This window comes from Mus caroli, unplaced genomic scaffold (assembly GCF_978045245.1).
Source record: "Mus caroli unplaced genomic scaffold, Mus_caroli_1 scaffold_14, whole genome shotgun sequence".
NCBI classification, from domain to species: Eukaryota; Metazoa; Chordata; class Mammalia; order Rodentia; family Muridae; genus Mus; species Mus caroli.
Genome location: NW_028227269.1, coordinates 103,899,555 through 103,914,863, shown reverse-complemented (window position 1 = coordinate 103,914,863; position 15,309 = coordinate 103,899,555). Strand labels below are relative to the sequence as shown.

General features: G+C 46.9%; 1 long non-coding RNA gene across 1 annotated transcript; it reads right to left on the bottom strand.

Annotated features, from left to right (window-relative positions):
- Positions 1–681: 681 nt before the first annotated feature.
- On the bottom strand, positions 682–2,401 carry LOC110306451 (uncharacterized). The gene is made up of 3 exons (XR_002379276.3): positions 2,358–2,401; positions 1,491–1,542; positions 682–912 (listed from the first exon to the last, which is right to left on the bottom strand). It is a non-coding gene; the product is annotated as an uncharacterized LOC110306451 (long non-coding RNA).
- Positions 2,402–15,309: the final 12,908 nt, after the last annotated feature.

The window sequence follows — 15,309 nt, the reverse complement described above, 5'->3', positions numbered from 1 at the left end:
ACAGTGGCCCAGTCACAAATGACCCAACCAACTGAGAAAGGGTCAGCCCACTACAGCATCTGATGCCTATAGACAGGCAATGCCTTCCTGGATCAAATGTAGAGAACGCAGGGCTTGAACGAGAATGACAGAGCTAGAAGACCTGTCGGGGGAATGTGTAACTGTTCTATGTGACCATCCTGGGTGTCTTGGTGGGACAGGCCAATAAACCTCCAGGCCCCCAGCAAGAGAATGAAGAATAGGTGTTGAAAGGAGACTTTGAGTCACCTCACCTGCAGGGACAAAGAGAAGTCAGGGCTCAACTCCAGAAGCTAGTTTCCTTCTTGGAATGCTCACTGTGGAAGCCACAAACTGCCCAGAACCCAGAGGCTAAGCCTCTTGCACCGTGGTAACAAAATAGGAAGTAGCTACAGAGCACTGTTGTAGCCATCGTTGGTATATACAATCACTCAAGTTCAGGTGGCTGGCCTGCCTTGTCCCTCAGACCTGCCTGACAAAGCTCCCGTTTCCACATGTCCCGCTCATCAAGCCAAGATCTGTCTTCTCCCAGGAAGTGCTCTGCTCCTTCATGCTGGATAAAGTATGGATGCAATCTCGTATCCCGGATAGGATGAAAGCCATCTTTCAAAATCCAGCCGTGTTGGAACGATCCACACATCTGCTATTTAAAGGTCAGCATTAGGGACTTCGACCTCCGGTTGTAGAGATGAGATGCTGAGCCAGGTGGACAATCCTTCTTTTCCCAGTGAAGACCCGAGGGTCCTTGGGAGACTCAAGAAGTCCACAGCTTCCTGCTGGGCTTTGGCTGTAAACCGTCTATTTCCACGTTCCTCCCTCAGGCCGTTGTTTCATTATTCAAGAGATGAATTTTTCAAAGAACTTTCAGCCCTATCAGAGCAGGTGCTGAGGAATCTAAAAAGATGGGGCCCAAGACAGTCCTTTGAGGAGGGCAAGCAACTCCACTAAAATGGGGTTCCAAGTTGCTCGATGGGAGTCCAGGATAATCCAGATTAAACCCACCTGGAGCTTCCTCTCTGGGTGGGGTGCCAAGGGAGGCACAGCCAGGATGGAGAGGGAGTTTTGTATTCAGGGGGGATCCTGGCTATCTTTCTTACCTCTAAGCTCCTTGTTTTCTGTGGTTTCCCTTCCCCCACCATGGAACCTGCTTGCTCAAGGGTGGAGTTTCCTGCTCATTCGTTCTGCCATGCCCACTGCTGGACCCTGTCGGCTTTGCTGCTTGGAGGCACACGCGTGTTCATCCTGCTACTGGACCCCGAGTTACTTTGCGGGAAGTCGGGTTCCCTCCCCGTTCCTTTATAACTGAATGTTGGAATTAGTAAAGGGGGGCCTTGAACATGGAATCGTCTTGGCCTCATTCTTTCTCCCGCCCCGTCTAGCTTCCTCTCTTTTCAGCTCGAACTGTCATCCTCAGTTGAACCGTTCACGTTGCGGACTGTGGGCGGGCCGCAACAGTTTTCAATCTCACTTACCTTGTGATCTAAGAGAGCTGTCAAGCTTCAGCCACCTCATCTGCAGCCCAGGCTGTAGGAGGGAAAGAAGGCTGAAGGTCAAACAGGTCCCCTTTCCCACTGGCCTTTTAAGAAGATTCCACAGGTTTGTTGATGAACTTCTGCACACACCTCATTGGCCACACTGTCACATGACTACATCTAGCTGCGAAGGAGGCTGGGAAGCGTTGTCTTCTACCCGAGACCAGGTTGCCTCCCACAGTGGAAAGACAGAGAAGGGAGAAGGGAGACGTGGGCACCAGAGAGGCAGTCAGCAATCTAGGACACCTGCGACCTCCACAGGCCTAGCTTAACAGCCCGACTCCAACCAGCAGCCTAGAAACTTGGTGGGAGGCTGCAGAGCTAGTCCCTGAAGCCCATCCCCAAGTGGGCAAGGTGAGGATCCCATTCCCAGAAAGTTCAAGTTGCCATAAAGCGCTCTGCGTTTGTCTGGCCAGGCCGCATCAGCAATGGCAGAGCTGCGGGAGGATTCTCGGGCTTGCTTGTTAATGAACCTTGCAAGTGCGAGCCAGGCTGGTTTGTGGTCACAGGTGGCATCTGATTCCCACCCACACCCATCCCCCGCAGCTGCGCAGGAATCAGGGGGATGACAAAGTGTTCCTAAGAGAGGGAAAATTACCCAGAAAATATGTCCCAAGAAAAGTGAGTTTTAAAAAGTTTGTCTCGCGCAAAGCATTATCTTTAAGTCCTCCAGCTAGGCTAAAAGCCTGTCCTGTTCCTCCCCGGGATTTCTAGTGAATTAATAATGCCACTGATGAATATTCAAAAGTAGGCAGCTATTGTGCCTCCAAGCACATAATTAATTATTCATTACACATTTTTACTCACTGAATTAAAAAACACAGGGTGCTGTGGGAAATGAAGTGTGCTTCTCGGCAGGGGCACAAAATTCCACACTGCCCCTTTAAGGACTATTATTCTCTATTTGTGGTTACCAAGCAACATAAATGCTGGGCAATTAGATCATGGGTTGTCCCTGAAGACTGATGGGATAATAAGCTGTAGTTAAGTATTAAGTTGACCCAGTGAAGGTCCCATCTGAATAAACCTGGCTAGGGCCACAGCTGGCGTCTTTTAAATGAAACTTTTACATTAAGACCATACAAAAGGTGACTGTTCAGGGAGCATGCGCACAATGCGCTCTCTGTAAGCCCCCGCTAAGGTTCAAGGTGCCTTCGCTCAGCACCTCTGTCTTTGTGAAGCTGTGCAGGCTTCGAGTGGCCTGCTTTCCTCTTGTGCCAACTGGGCTGGGACATCACGATTCAGCGTGGTGGAAAGTCACTGGGAGGCTTGCAAAAAGGGTACAAGTACTGCTGAGAACAGAGCCTGTAGCCTGGAAGAGCTAAAAGTTCCAGATCCACCCTGATGGAACCAGAACAGAACCAGAAGGGCCAAACAGTTCTGCCAGGAACTGGAAGAGTGGAAAAACCTTCCTTGCTCTTGATTAACAAGAACTCTTGGCTTCTACACTCCAGCAGGAAAATCTCCTTGTCCTGGGTTCCAAAACAAAACCTGAGAGCCCAGAACCAGAACTCCAGACACATCCCCTAAACTTGAGAAGGCTAAGCTGATGCCATGACAGATTTCAAATTGTCAGTTAAGACTAGGCTTAAGAACTGGGCAAGTCCAGGCAAGCCCAAGCAAGTCAGTTACTAATAGAAAGAAACCCCAGGCTCCACCCTTCACACCCCGATAATGGTTCTGCAATGCCTAGAGACAGAGTAAGATAAAGGTCTCCTACCCTGGAATTTCAATGTGTTTTAAAATGAGTCTTCAAACTTACTTGATTGTCTCTCTACTTCGGTAATGGGAGACCCCAGCATGCTGGACCTCTGCAGAATAAAATTCTTTGTGTTTACATACCATTTTAGTCTGGGGTATTATTCTTAAGCAAATCACGACCTTACTTTTGGGGGCTTGTCTGGGATTCACTGGAGACCACCCCACACACACACCCCGACCCAAATAGTGGAGTGTTTTTCCAATCGGTAAGTCTGGGCTCCCAATTGCCTTTTATCTTGTCCATATCTGTGTCTCTGTTTCATGTTTAATTCTGTTTCTGGTTTAATCCGGAGGCCAAGAGGGACAAAGTAGACTCAAGAGAGGACGCTCCTGCTGCTCTACCAGAAGCTGGAGAACTTGCTATTCTCATCTGGATTCTGAGCTGGCTGTGGGTCTATGGGCCTCCCATGCACAGGGAGGAAGACCATCTGAAACAGCCTTTGGGTTTTTGTTTTCCTGGGAATGTCCTTCTGTGTCTGAGTGTGCTCTGTGATTTTTGTCCTCTCGTACTAATTTTTCTTTGATCCCTACGAATGGGACAGGCACAAAGCACCCCAGTGGGCTTGGTCCTGAACCATTTTAAGGATTTTTGCCAAGTCGTAGAAGACTCTGGTCTGGTTGTTTGTCACTAAAAACTAACTGTCTTTTGTAGGAATAAGTGGCCCACCTATGGTCTGAGGAGGAGACTATCCATCCCCCCATCATTTACAAGGCAATAATTTAGTTTATGAGGCCTGGGGCCATCCAGAACAAGTGCTATGGGCTTTTCTGCTCCCCACACTTCTAAAGGAGAGTCAGCCTCAACACCTGCCTTGCTCCTCCTTTCTGCTCTTCTAAAGGAGGATCTCTGTCCCCCTCCTTATGTTCCTGCTGCTGCTGCTGCTGCCGCCGCCACTGCTGCTGCCCCTGTTAAGCCAACACAGGTGGAGAGAGGAGCATCCCCTGGCTCCCCCTGACTCTCCTAACTCCACTTGGGGTCCATGTCATACTCTGGTCCCTACTGCCCAGAGGGCCAACTCTACTTGTACCCCTTGAGCTACAAGACCCCCAGAAGCTCTGGGGAGACAATTCATAACATATGTGTCATTTGCCAGTAATGAGCCTTACAATTGGGAGTTGCAGAACTCCCCATTGTTAGAAAGACCTTCAGCTCTCACGGGTCTTCTAGATTCAGTCGTGCTGGCTGACTCACCTGCCCACCTGGGATGACCATTAGCAACTGCTCCAGGTTCTTTTCATGACAGAGGAGAGAGGGGGAACCAACCAGAAATTGGTTCTGGGAGCAAATGGGCTGCCCAATCAAATCCAGGCTGATATCAATGCAGCCTTTCCTTTGACTTGACCTGACTGGGATTTTAACATTACTGAAGGTAAGAAGAGGCTCTGGGTCTTTTTGACTCAGAAATCAGAGAGCACCAGTCAGCTGTGAACCTGGCTTCTGTTAACCAAGCTACTGCTAACATCCATTGGAAGCTTCAGCCACTGAATGGCTTTGCAGCCTGCCTCTGGCACCCAAAAGTCAGCCCCCATTTGCCTTTGAATGGCAAGACTTTGAGAGAGGCTTCAAGGGACAACTAACTCACACACGCCTGCCTCAAGGATTCAAGAACCCAAGACACTGCCTGAGAACTTGGGTAAGAACCAGCAGGCCTGCCTCCAAATAACTGAGCTCCAGAATGTCTACAGACCCTCGACTTGGAAGCAGGCCAGGAGGCCACAGAGACCTGCTATAGGAGAGGGGCCAACTTGGCTACTGAGCGTCTCTGCTAAGAAGGCCCAGCTTTGCCAACTTGAGGTCACCTATCTTGGGTACATATTCAAGGGGGGCCTGGCCAATGCATGCTGTCAGACTCCCCCAAATCAAACCATCCTTAGCATCCTGGTCCCATCAACCCAAAGGCAGAACAGGCTGGGATCTGCAGGGTTTTGTAGATTTTGGGTGCCAGGGTTCACTGAGATAGCCAATCCATTAGATGAGGCCACCAGTGGCCAAGAAGAGAATGGATCAACCTCTGAGATGGGCATGGCTTTTAAGACTCTAAGAAGACCCTTGTTGGAGGTGCAGGCTGTGACCCTTCCCGACATTCAAAAACCTTTCCACCTGTATGTGGATAGAAGAAAGAGAGTAGCAAAGGGGGTGCTCACCCAAACTGTGGGACCATACAAAAGACCTGTGGCTTCTTTATCTAAGAAGCTGGACCTGGTGGTCCAAGGATGGCCATACTGCCTCTGAATCATAGCTGCCACTGCCCTGCTAGTTAAGGGTGCTGGCAAAATAACCATGGGGCAGGAACTTATTATTCCAACCCCCCATGCTATTGAGGGAACCCTCAAGAATCCATCCAGTGGCTCTCCAATGCCTGACTGGTACATTTTCAGGCTCTATCTGTGAATCCCTCTCGCATAAGATATAACCCATCATCTGCCCTAAACCCAGCCACCCTGGTACCTAACTCATCTTCAGACGGGCAGTATTATTGCAAGGGTGGCAATAATGGACTCAGACTCTGTTATTTGAGCAACTGCTTTGCTGTCAGGAACTTCAGTCCAGAAAGCTGAACTAAGGGCTCTAACCCAGGCAAAAGGAGCCATATGTCTTCAGAACACATGACTGTCTAGTAACTATTAAGACCTGAGAGAGATCTTCATCCTCTGCTACCGCTTGTTGTAAAGCAAAACTCAAACTCGTGATTAGGTTGCTGTTTCTTTACTCACTCCAGCACTGGTAAGCCTCTTGATGTACAGGGAAGCTGTCCAAGATGTGCATCATAAAAGGACAATTGGCTGTGGAGGCAGGTGGATCCTAAAACATAGAATGTGGTCCATCCACCTGGTGATTGTCCTATCCATGGGCTCATTTAGGGACATGGGGTCTACACTCACCTCACCTTAAACACATGGGATCTTGTTCAGTTTAGGAACATGGAGAACCAGACAGAAACCAAAATATTTGCACCAATGTAAGTCTCAAAACCCTGTAAGGAGTGTCTTTAACTGAAAATGGGGAAGCTGAGGTTCAAATAACTTGAACAACCTGGCTACTACCTACCACACAGCTGGAGCCAGGGGTCGACTCACACATTATTCAACAGCTAAGGTTGAAAGGGAATTAGAATAAACAGCATCTGAGGACTGATGCAGGGTCCCTGGGGTCTCTGTGGCCAGACTGAATACGTGTTCCATGGATGCTGGGCAAGAGGGACAGTGGAGAGGAGCCTTCTAGAGCTTAAGAGATAGCTGTCTGCAGAAACTACATGGAGGCATAGGGTCACAGATGGCTGTGTGGGCTGAGGCATACATAGATAAATGGGGTCATGGATGGATGCATGCGTGGATTGGTAGGTAGATCTAAGGTAGCTGCATGGATGGATGCATGGTGACCTGGGTGTATACCTGCAAGCATGGATTGATGGGTAGATACATGAACAGATAGACACACGAGTGCATACATGAATAGATTGGTAGGAAGATATAGTGGATAGACAGGAAAATGCATGAATGGATTGGTGAGTGAGTGTGTGAACGAATACATGGATACACACATGAACAGATTGGCGGGTGAATGCATGAATGGATAGATGGTGCATGAATGCGTTATGGAGGGTGCATGTATAGATGGACAGAGACACAGATGGGTGATAGGTAGGTTTCCCAGGAATCCTTAGCCCCACCTTCCCTTGCTCTCTGTGAGGAGTTGAGTCTGCAAGTTGAGGGGGTCATTAGAAGGTTCTTGAGAAGTCTCTTTAGGTTTCCTGTGATTGACCATCTTTAACTGTGGATCACTGAGAGTCACCGGAGGCAGAGCTGCCCAGGATGGCAGACTGATCAGCTCCAATAACGGGAACAGCATTCTCAAGAGTCAAGTCAGCTACGCAGAGCTTCACACTAACTGGAGACTTGTTCAATCATGAAAAGCATGGAGCACAAGTAGACACAGTTTAGCAGTCTCACCTGGCCCTGCACCCACCTGGAATCTCCTCTCCAAGACTAAGACAGTCGGGGCTGAAGAGATGGCTCAGTGGTTAAGAGCACTGACTGCTCTTCCAGAGGTCCTGAGTTCAATTCTCAGCAGCCACGTGGTGGCTCACAACCATCTGCAATGGGGTCTGGTGCCCTCTTCTGGTGTATCTGGAGAGAGCAATGGTGAATACATTCAATAAATAAATCTTTTTAAAAAAAAAGAAAGAAAGAAAGACTGAAACAATCAGGGATTATGAATCCCTCAAACCAGCAGCTTTGGTGTCAGAGGGGTGGAAATGTTTGATGAAGAAGCACAGATCCTCCTGCCTGGCAACCTTGTTGGTGACAGTCACAAACCTTCTGGCAAAGGAAGGCTGTGGGGTTACCTAGAATGGGACCATGGTTCTGGTTGGGGCAAGGACAGACCAGCAGAATAGCCAGGAACTGGACAGAGAGATGTAGGAAATATGGCAACCTTATAAGTTCACCATAAGCTCACCAGACTTCTAGGAGGAGAGACATGAGTATGCTCAAGTACCCAGACTCCCCGCCATGCCTCTGACCTATGTGTGCCAAAGAGGTGTGAAAGAAAAAGTCAGGCAGTCTTTGAGATTCCTCGAACTCTGAATGGGTTTCTGTAGCCAGACACGCTGTAGATCTGAAGACATGGATACTGCAGACAATAGTATGTCTTGGGAACTAGACTTGGAAGCAAAACAAAACGGATGAAGGCAATTTAACTGAGGGCACACATGCACACACATCTGTAGCTATACACTTCTGTCAAATAGATACCAGAAGTTAAGCTCAGGCAGGCCATTAGCAAAAATCAAAAGGTGGAAGTGTTGTGCCGGGGAAATATTAGTGATCCCCAAAACACACACAGGGGCCCATCTGATACAACTCACAGCAGAGTCTTTATTCTATTTGAGCTCGCTCGAGCCCCACAATGCTCCACCGTCACACAGGATGGTTTTGGTGGTAGTGGAGCTCTGAATGTCTATCAGGTAAGGCCTTAGAGTTCCAGCAAGCAGGCAATACGTGTGCAAGCATCTAATTGGACAGTTACTGCGGCCTTTAACATAATTGGCTGGGGGTATCATAAGCATAACTTCTACGTTGGTGATCGCTAGGCATGAGGTGGGCTTGTAACCTGGGGTGCGGGTTTGTTAGGGGAATAACCTCGAGACACTGGTCTTGTTGAGGGTGTAACCTGGAAACTGTGTTCTTGGTGGAGATTAGCCTAGAGACTGGAGCTGGGCTTGGGTTTTGTTGGGGGGCAACTTGGAAACTAATGCTAGGTACCAACCAGCCTGTTAGTTTACCTGAGTTCAAACTTAGGTCAGGTTCTCTAAAATGGAGTCTGAACTTAAAAGCTTTGGCATCGCAGAAGCATCCACTTTTGGCAGTAAGAAAAGCAGAGTCCAGGATGGTCACATGTACCAGCCTCTTTGCCCCTGTGACAAACACTAGGAGAATACTGAAAGGAAGAAAGCTTAATTTGTCTCATGGTGTCAAGAGACTCAGTCGATGCTCATTGCTGTGGGTCTGAGGTGAGGCTGGGCATTACAACCCAGAGTATATGACAGAACAAAGCAGCTCACTTCACGGTGGACAGAAAACAGAGAGGGAGGGAGCTGGCGTCAGGGTCAAGATACATCTTTATGGAATATGCACTCCCATGACCTACTTCCTACAATTAAGCCTGCCTCCCACTAATGCAGTCATATTAGTAGATCCCTTACCCACTGAGTACCTCAGAACTCTCAGGATCTTACATGCCAAGCAAGGCTCCAACACAGAAGTCTGTGAAAAACAGCTCAGATTTAAGCCATCATGCTATATTATAACAAGAAGTTTGAATACTTGGTATCTACACCCCACATTCGTAGTGGAACTGTTTGGAAAGGATTAGAAGGCGTGGCCTTGTTGGAGGAGGTGTGTCAATGTGTATGTGTGTGTCTGTGGATAACAAACGTGGAAATGCTCCATAATTTATCAAGAGCTATGGAAACGTAGGAGAGTCATAAGCTCTCCCACCTCATACAATGCTTTAGATTTGGACTTTGTCCACTACCAGCTGTGGGATGTGGGCAGGGTTACCTCTCATCTCTTTACCATGGTTTTCTTGGTGCTGAGATACTCTGAGGAGAAAGTAGAGGAGCTTTGGGTGGTACAGGATGTACACTTTTGATCCTGTTGTCCCAATACTACCATTAGCTAATAATGATTATGGTCTTATGTTATTATAACTTATATTCTTCTTATTGTAACTGTCTTTTTAAAAAAAAAAAACTGATACCTATGCTTTAGGAACTTGCCATGCCAGACTTCTCCATATAACACTTAGAAGGGACAGTGCCCCAGCCCCAGGGCCATCTCCATGCATCTATCTCTGGAACTTTCCCTGATGCTCAGTTTCACATGGCACTGGTAAGGGATACCCATTCTGTGGCTCTTCCCTCGTTGTTTATCTCAGGAACCTCTCCTGGAACTCCAATACCTGTGGCCCTGGCAAAAGACACTCTTCACACATGGCTCTGTGCCCCCAGGACTCCATCCAAGCCCCATAGCCCAATGGAACTCCAGGCCAATAGGATAAAAACACTTCACAAACAACATTACTAACACCCTGACCCCAGACTTCCAAGTCCCATGGAAAAAAGCACGAGTAATGAAAAAAAAAAATAGTTTTCTTCCTTGCACATCAACTATACCACGGTAATTCTTCTTCCCCAAGAAGAATAATTTAGATGAATTTCAAGACATAGAGTTCAAAAGAACAATTAGACATGTTAAACATGTTCAAAGAGTTTAAAGACTTCAAAGAAGGCATGGGGGGTGGGACATGCATGAACTTAGAGAGGACAGGGACAAACTGATTAAAGGCCAAGAAATCACCAACAACTGAAGGAACAAAGCAATTTAGAGTATGAAAAGAGACTTCAATAAAGACAAATAACAGGGAAAGCCCAAAGGGAAGGGTCAAATAAAGACTCAGTGGGAAGGCTCAGCGACATGAAGGAAGAGAATCAGGGCTTGAAGACAAGAAAAGAAAAGCTAGATGGTTCTACCAAGGAAAATGATTAACTAAACAAACAAACAAACAAACAAACAAAAACCTATGTAAGACTTTTGGAATACCATGGGAAAAAAATCTATGGTTTCTGAGCTTAGAAGAAGGAAAAGAATTCCAGGTGAAGAAAAACATTTTCTGTAAAATCATAGAAGAAAACTTCCCAAATCTTAAAAGATGCCCATGAAGATACAAGAAGCCTACAGAACACTAAGTAGACAGGATCAGGAAAAAACTTCTCATGACCTATTATAGTTTGTCTTAGTTAGGGTTTTATTGCTGTGAACAGATATCATGACCAAGGTAACTCTTATAAAGGACAGCATTTAATTTGGGCTGGCTTACAGATCTTCAGTCCATTATCATCATAGTAGAAAGCATGGCAGTGTTCAGGCAGACATGGTGTTAGAGGACTGGATCCAAAGGAAACCAGGAGAGGACTCTCTCCTGCAGGCAGCCAGGAGGAGGGCCTCTCTTCTACACTGGAAAGAGCTTAAGCAAAGGACTTCAAAGCCCCCAACACAACCCACCTCTGACAGTGATGCACTTCCTCTGAGGCCACACCCCCTAATAGTGCCACTTCCCCAGGACCAAGCATAGTCTAATCACCACATAGTTAAAACACTAAAAGTCTAGAATAAAGAAAGGTATTAAAAACTGTAAGAAGAAAGAGCCAGGTCATGTGTCAACGTGGGGCCATAAGAATAACATCGAACTGTTCAACAGAAACTTTTAAATACAGCCAGAAGTATTTGGAGAGATATCCACATGTCGCAAGATTATACATTGCAACAGAAAATACCCATAAAACCTGTGTTTCATAAGTGAAGGAGAAAAAAAAGCTTTCCATGATAAAAACAGGCTTAAGGAATTTGTCACCACCAAGCCAAAGGGTACTGGGAGGAATTCTTTGGACCAAATAGGAGGTTAAACACATGCAGGAAGCCACAGGGAAAAACAAATGATAAGAAAGAGGACAAATGCCACCAAACTGACAAAGGGAGAGAAACTTACATCCATCTGTCAATAATAATTTTTGATATTTCAAAACTTTACTTTTAATTAGATGTATTATATGTGACTGTGCGCATATGAGTTCAGGGACCCTCGGAGGCCATACGTGGCCATAGGATCCCCTTGAAGTTGAGTTATGTTTGCAAGTCACCTTGTATGGATGCTGGAAACCAAACTCCAGTCCTCTAGAAAGGACACAGACTAGCAGATTAGATTAGGAAACAGTCTAATATATCTATCTATCTAATGTAACAATCTAACCTAGGTGTATGTTTTCTGCCTCCAAGAACCATCTCATGGTCAAAGATAGATGCCACATTGTGGTAAAAGAATAGAAAAGTGTATTCTATGCATGTGACATGAGTATACAAGCAGCCACAAGTATTCAAATATCTAGCACAATAGAATTAAAACCACCACTATTCAGAAGAGAGAGTCACTGTGGTGGTTTGAACAGTCTCAGCCCAGGGAGTGGCACTTTTAAAAGGTGTGGCCCTATTGGTGTAGGTGTGGCCCTGTTGGAGTGGGTGTGTCACTGTGGGTGTGGGCTTTAAGACCCTCATTCTAGCTGCCCGGAAGTGAGTATTCTGCTAGCAGCCTTCAGATGAAGATGTAGAACTCTCAGCTCTGCCTGCACTATGCCTGCCTGGATGCTGCCATGCTCCTACCTTTATGATAAGAGACTGAACCTCTGAACCTGTAACTCAGCCCCAATTAAATGGTGTTCTTATAAGAGTTGCCTTGGTCATGGTATCTGTACACAGCAGTAAAACCCTAAGACAGTCACCTTTTGTTCTTTAAGGGGATGGTCTATCGAGAGGATTTTATAATTCTAAATGTGTATACACCAAGCACAGGTGCAGCCAGCTTCATAAAACACACACCACTGGATGTTCAGCCACAGATTAACCCCAACACAGTAATGGGGGGGACTCAGTACCCCACTCTCACAGGTCATCCAGACAAAATGTAAACAGAGCGGCATTAGAGTTAACTAATGCATGCCAGAAATGAAATGGACCTAGCTGGTATCTACAGAGCATTCCATCCAAAGACTGTACATTCTTCTCAGTAGCTCTTGGAACTGTCTCCAATAGGTCACCTGTTAGGGCACAACACAAGCCTCAGCAGATAGAGGACTGTGGAAATAGCGTCCCTACTCTATCTGACCACAGGTGAATAACGTCAGATATTAACAGCAGGAAAACTTGCAGAATGCACATAAGCCCGTGGGGACTGAACAAAGCACTATGGACGGCCAACGGGTCACTAATGAAAGCAGACAGACTCGCAGAAGTCCTAGAACTGAATGTTCACTCAATCGGTATGAAAATGCAACATACCAATATCAATAGGCTGTAATGAGGGCAGTCCTAACAGGAAAGTCTATAGTGCTAAGTCCTTACATAAAAATGTTGGAGAGAATCTCAAATAAGTGATTAAGTTTACTTTTGTAACTTAATGCCTTGGAGAAACAAAAACAAGCCAAACCCAAAGCAGTAGATATGGAGAAATACTATTAGGGCAGAAACTGACTAAATGCAAATAGAAAAAAAAAATCAATGGAGTGTTGAGTTGTTTGAGAAGATACCCAAGATGGGCAAGCTCTTAGTCAAATTAACCAAAAAGAAGAGAGAACCCCAAATTAGTACATTAGAGAGACAAAAAGGAAAACATTATGATAGATAACAATGAAATTCAGAAAACCATAAAGGCATACCTGTATTTGATTAAAATTTTAAAGTCTAGAAGAAATTAATAAATTTCTAAATGAGTACAATATACCAAAATTAAACCCCAAGATGGAATAAATAATTTAACTAAATCTATAGCCAGCAATGAGATTGAAGTAATAATAAAAGTTCTCCCAACGAAAACAGCCTGAGACCAGATGAATTCACAGTAGAATTCTAACACACCTTCAAAGACCTACCGTCAATATTTCTAAAGTTACTTCATAAAACAGGAAAAGCTGAACGCGGGCGGTACACTCCTTTAGTCCCAGTACCCAGGAGACAGAGGCAGGTGGGTCTCTGAGTTCAAGGCTGGCCTGGTCTACAGAAAGAGTACCAGGACAGCCAGGATCCTGTCTCAAAAAACAAACAAATGGAAGGAAGGAGGGGGAGAGGGAGGGAGAGAGGAAAAGAAGGAGGGAGGGAGGGAGGGAGGGAGGGAGGGAGGGAGGGAGGGAGGGAGGGAGGGAGGGAGGGAGGGAGGGAGGGAGGGAGGGAGGGATGAAGGGGAGAGAAGGGGAGGGAATGGTTGGTTTTATCAGCTTGGCAGTGTGGAATTAACTGAGAAAAGTCTCTCAGTGAGGGACTGTCTAAATTAGGCTGGCCTGTGAGCACATTTGTGAGAAATTATCTTGACTAGTGGAAGAGACATGCTCACTGTGGGCAGCCCCATTCCCTAGGCAGGGGAGCCTGGGTTGTATAAGAATGGAGAAAGCAAGCAGAGCACAAGCATGCTCTCTCTCTCTCTCTCTCTCTCTCTCTCTCTCTCTCTCTCTCTCTCTCTCTCTCTCTCTCTCTCTCTCTCTCTCTCTCTCTCTCTCTCTCTCTCTCTCTCTCTCTCTCTCTCTCTCTCTCTCTCTGTGTGTGTGTGTGTGTGTGTGTGTCCTGGATTGTAGATGTGACTAGCTGCTTCACGTTTCTACCACCTTGACTTCTCCACAGTGATGGACTAAACCTGGGATTATGAACTGGAATAAACCCCCTTATCCCCTAAGTTGCAAAACTGAAACTTAAGACTCTTGCTGCTCTGGTCTTCTGTTTATCCCCCAGCTCCCCCACATGAACCAACCCCAGGGCCTTTGTGCTGACATTCTGCCTGCAGTGGCCCTTCATCTTCCGACACCAGGCACATACTCTGTCTTCCTCAACCCAGCTCAGATGGTAACACTTGCAGTAAAGCTCCTAGGTTGGCAGGTTCTTCCCCTCCCCTCCCTCCTCCCCTCCCCTCCCTTCTCCTCTCCTCTCTTCTCCTCTCATCCCTTTTCCCATTCTATTCTGCCTCTTTCTGTCTCTCTGCTTTCTTTCATCTCTTCTTCAATTTCCACTTCCTGTCTCTACTTCCCTATTGGTGTTTGCTCTCTCTCTCTCTGTCTCTCTCTGTCTCTGTCTCTCTCTCTCTCTCTTTCTCTCTGTCTCTCTCTCCTCCCCCCCCCCTCAACTCCCCCCCCCCCCTGCCCATCAAACAGTTCCTTCTCCATCCACATGCTGTGCAAGGAATTTTCCCCCTGTTGCCTGCAGGCAAGTTGGTGAGGAATGAATTTTTAATTTGTTTTTCCCTTATTTGGCTCCTCTACCCAGGCAAGCAGACCTTGTGAACCTCCACTTGGGACTAGAGATGACACACCTTGATCTCTGAGTTTGGTTTTGTCATTTCCCATAGAAATCAAACTCACACAGAGAGCCAAACACAAAGTCAGAGAGTGGGAGCAGCCATCCCGGGACTCACAGTGGCCTGCTACCAGTGCTGGGTACCAGGACCCTTCTACGGGGTTCCGTCCCCAAAGCCTGTTGCCTGAGTGGCCAAGACAGGAGGGAGCTGCAGTCAGGTCCCCAGCTGAGGAATGGGGAGCAAGAACCCCAAAGGAGATCTTTGCACATATGTATTCACAGTGAGTGATGCTCAGTCTGTCGGGGAGACAGAACTTCCCAGGTGAGGTCTCCATTCAGCATGCGCCTCCCTGGGCTTCCACCACTCCATAATGTTCTCGGGGTTGGTCACACAAAACCAATGTCCCCCAGGAGGGTCACGGGGACACTCACTGTCCTGGTTACACCTAGGGTCATTTATATCCTTTGGGTCTCAGCTCAAATGTCACATCACTGCAAAGTTCCCCTGTCTCCCAGGTCAGGGCCTTCTGGCTCGTGCCACTCCCCCCGCCCCCCTCCCCCACGACTGCCCTGCCCAGACCCTCTGCTCCTCTGCAATTTTTTGATT